The sequence below is a fragment of the Pipra filicauda genome, unplaced genomic scaffold, assembly GCF_003945595.2.
Source record: "Pipra filicauda isolate LSUMZ 115617 unplaced genomic scaffold, ASM394559v2 scaffold789_size180692_pilon, whole genome shotgun sequence".
NCBI lineage: Eukaryota > Metazoa > Chordata > Aves > Passeriformes > Pipridae > Pipra > Pipra filicauda.
The window spans coordinates 52,363-56,897 of record NW_024104963.1 but is presented as its reverse complement, the minus strand read 5'-3'; positions in this window follow the sequence as shown (position 1 = coordinate 56,897).

Genomic DNA, 4,535 nt, shown 5'->3' with positions numbered 1-4,535 from the left:
GCAGCTCCATGTCTGCACTGCAGCAGAGCAAAGCTGAGTCCTTGGCAGCACATGGGCAGAGCTCCTGCTCCTCACAGCACCCTCAGAGAGCACAAACCAGGGAAAAGAAAGGCCTTGACTTGGAGGGGATTTCCCTGAAAACTGCCCTGGCTTTGCTGAGAGGGGGCTGTCTTAATTGTTCCCTGTGCTTTCCTTTTCTGAACAGACCCTGTCCTAAGGAACAGCAAATGTCCAACAGCAGCTCCATGGCCCAGTTCCTCCTCCTGGCACTGGCAGACAGGCGGGAGCTGCAGCTCCTGCACTTCTGGCTCTTCCTGGCCACCTCCCTGGCTGCCCTCCTGGCCAACGGCCTCATCCTCAGCGCCGTAGCCTGCGACCACCACCTGCACACCCCCATGGGCTTCTTCCTGCTCAACCTCTCCCTCACAGACCTGGGCTGCATCTGCACCACTGTCCCCAAAGCCATGCACAATTCCCTCCAGAACACCACAACCATCTCCTACATGGGATGTGCTGCACAGCTCTTTTTCTTTGCCTTCTTCATCACAGCAGAGTATTTCCTCCTCACCATCATGTGCTACGACCGCTACGTTGCCATCTGCAAACCCCTGCACTACGGGACCCTCCTGGGCAGCAGAGCTTGTGCCCACATGGCAGCAGCTGCCTGGGCCACTGGCTTTCTCAATGCTCTGCTGCACACAGCCAATACATTTTCCCTGCCCCTGTGCCAGGGCAATGCCCTGGGCCAGTTCTTCTGTGAAATCCCACACATCCTCAAGCTCTCCTGCTCACACTCAGGCTACCTCAGGGAAATTGGGTTCATTGCAGTTACTGCCAGTTTATCACTTGGTTGGTTTGTTTTCATTGTTTTCTCCTATGTGCAGATCTTCAGGGCTGTGCTGAGGATCCCCTCTCAGCAGGGACGGCACAAAGCCTTTTCCACGTGCCTCCCTCACCTGGCTGTGGTCTCCCTGTCATTTAGCACTGGTGTATTTTCCGACCTGAAGCCCCCCTCCATCTCCTCCCCATCCCTGGATCTGGTACTATCAGTTCTGTACTCGGTGGTTCCTCCAGCACTGAACCCCCTCATCTACAGCCTGAGGAACCAGGAGCTCAAGGATGCCATAAGGAAGATGATGACTGGATGCTTTTCAGGAGCAACAACCTTCCTCTCTTCTTCTGCACAACACTCAATGTGTATTCCTTTACTGTCCCAGGCTGCCTTCTAAATCTTTTGAGAGTGGTAGTGGTTTCCTGCATTTTTTATGCTTTTAATGTTGGTAACACAGAAATTTATTCTTCATCTCATACCTAATTCACTTTCAACCTCTTTGTTTTGACCCACAATTGTGTAAATGAGGAATCATTCTCTGTGTGCATTTAAACAAAATAAAAGTTCCTGCAGCAACTTCTTTCTCAAACATCCTGCCTTTGTTATTTTGCACATGAGGAATCACAGTCCCTGAGTATAATAAAGGACTTGAATTCTTTTTTCCAGATTCCCCCTCCAAGAAGTTCCCTGAAGCTGGAGGGCAGTGCCTGTGTGCAGAGGAGGAGGGACAAAGAGTCCTGGTACAGGAGCACTGCTGGGGAGCAGCAGCTCTTGGGCTTTTCAGAGATGCTCTTTTTCCACTGCCTCCCTCTCCTTTCTGCTCCTTGCCCAAGGCCTGAGTGCTCTGGCAGCTCAGTCCCTGCTGTGTCAGTCCTGTGACCATGGGCAGGGACAGGCCCTGGGCACTGCTGGGGCAGAGCTGGGCTCCTTAACATCATTTCCATCAGGAAAGGGGATCCCCCTGGGCAGTTCCTGAAGACTTTGTTCTTTTTGAAAGGTTGGTGTAAAGAACAAGGCCAAGGAACAGACTCTGCAAAGTCTCATTGCTTTGCTTGTTTCCCCATTCAGTCCCTGCAGTGAGAGAAGTGACTCACTGGGGTACTTGAGGGACTGAGGGCTGGTTCAGATGTTCTGTGCTGGTGGCCAGTGGCAAAGGGTCTCCAAGTCACCTGCCTGGGGCTCTGCAGCTTGTGAGGGCTCTGATGGAGGTGAGGACTTGTCTGTAGGAACTCAGGAAGTGCAGGAGAGCACAGAGGATCTGCAGGGACAGCCCGTCCCATCCAGTCAGCAGGGAATGGAGCCCTGGAGCAGAATCCTGCCCAGGGTGGAGTTACCAGAGCTCAAGTACTAAATGTGCCTGTGAACTGGTACAGGAGAGTTCTGCAGCCCCAGGGGACGCAGCAGGAACAGAGAAAGGACTCTGGCCAGTGACTCGTCTGACCCACAGTGAACTCCCCTTGTGCCTCCCCAGCTCAGGGGGGGCTGTACCAGAGCCAGGGCTGGGCTTTCCAGGAGGGTGTCCCGAAGAACTCTCCAGCCCAAAGGTTGGATGGAGTGGAGCCCTGCCCTGCCCTCTGTGCCATTGGAAACAGCCCATGGTCCTGCCCAGCCTTGTTCTTGGCTACTGAGCCTTCCAGGACTATGGCCGAGGGTGGAGAGGAGTGATCCCCATCCTGCTGGGTCTGCTCCCCACCCTGACCAGCATGGCCAGTGCAGGCTCAGCCCAGGGTGCCACAGCCCCTCCCTGTGCAGAGCAGCACCTCCAGCTCAGGGCCCTGCAGGGATCCCAGGCTGGGATCTGCAAGTGGCCAAGGCAGCCTGGACACACTGACCTGGGCAAAGGGATGTCCCTGCAGAAGAGCAAGGCAGCATTTCTGGGCCTGCAGAGAGGAATCCCTGACACAGAGAAACCTCTCTCTGCAGCCCCCCCTGTGGACAGGCTGCTCTGTCCCTGGGCCAGGACTCTGGGCTGGGCTGGGCAGAGGGGCTGGCACTGAGGGGCACAGTCAGGCTGTGCTGGGCATCTCCTGCAGGTGACACCAGGGCTCCTGCAGTTTCCCTGCCCTCCATTTCCTCCTGCCATGCTGAGTGTCCAGCCCCTGAGCTGATGGGGATGCTGAGACTCCTCTCTGTGCCCCAGGAGCTGCTGTGCCCTTCAGAGGGGCTGGGGCTGTGGGGGGAGTGCCCAGAGCTCTGCAGCCCCCTGGGCTGGGCACTGCTGTGGGGCCAGACCAGACTGGGCTGCTCCCCCAGTTGACCTCTCTAATGAAATCACTTCTAATTTTCTCCTGAAGGACCGTGAGAATATGTGTTGTGTCCTGAGCACTAAAGTGGAACTGTGGGGTAATAGAAAAATGTTTTGGTGTCATGGATATTGGGAAGGCTGGGCAGTGTCACTGGGAGACCTCTCCCAAACCCTTGGAAAGGCCAGAGCCAGCCCAGAGCTTCCTGGGGCCTTGGCAAAGGCAGACCTGGAACCAGTCTGCAAACAGGGCAGCAAGGAGGGTTGGCAGAGTTCCAGACTGCTCAGGCTCAGCAGGGAAGGGGAGAGGGCAAGTCCTCCTGCAGCCATTGCCAGGCATGGGAAGGACAAGGCAGGGATTGCCCAGACTTCAGCAAGGCCTTTGACATGATCTCCTGTGGTCTCCTTAGAGCCAGACTGGTGAGAGCTGGACTGGACAAGTGAAACATGTGGTGAGTGGGAAGTTGAATGATTGATGAGGCTCAAAATCATGGTACAAATTCCTCTTGGCAGAAAATTTGTGACATCCATCAGGGATCAGCCCTTGACCATTCCTATGGAACATCTTTATTATGTCTCTGGGTGATGGGATGAAATGCACTTTCCACTCCTTTGTGGATGATGCCAAGTTGCAGCGAGTCTGTGAGAAACCTCGTCTAGTTAATGGTGACTTGGACAAAAAATGTGGTCAAGATGACTGAGTTGGATAAACTTGTCTTGTCATCAGGTGCCCACCAAGGCCCACGACAATGAAGGAAAAAGTCATGGGTCAGAGGAAAGGCAATTCAAAAGGGGAACAAAAAGACCAAACCCAACCAAACCAAACCCAACCAAACATGGAATGACAGAATATGCTGAGTTGGAAGGGACCCACAGGGAACATCCAGTCCAACACTTAGCCCTGCACAGGACCATCCCCAAGGGTCACACCATGAGCCTGAGAGGATCATCCAACTTATTTAACTCTGTCAGCCTTGGTGCTGTGCCCACTGCCCTGGGGAGCCTGGTCAGTGCCCAACCAGCCTCTGGGGGAAGAATCTTTGTCTAAGATCCAACCTAACCCTCCCCTGACAACTCCAGGCCATTCCCTCAGTCCTGTCCCTGGTCCCCCAGAGCAGAGCTCAGGGCCTGCCCCTCCTCTGCCCCTCCCCAGGAAGTTGGACCTGCACTGAGGTCTCCCCTCAGTCTCCTCTTCTCCAGCTGAACACACCAAGTGTCCTCAGTGTCCTCACACGCCTTCCCCCCAAGGCCCTTCCCCATCTTCCTTGCCCTCCTTTGGACACTCTCCAATGGCTCAATCTCTCTTCCTTGCCCTCCAATTTGGACACTCTCCAATGGCTCAATCTCTCCCTTCCATTGTGTCCCCCCAAACTGCCCCACTGGTGCAGGTGAGGCCGCCCCAGGGCAGAGCAGAGCGGGACAATCCCCTCCCTGGCCCGGCCGGCCATGCTGGGCCTGATG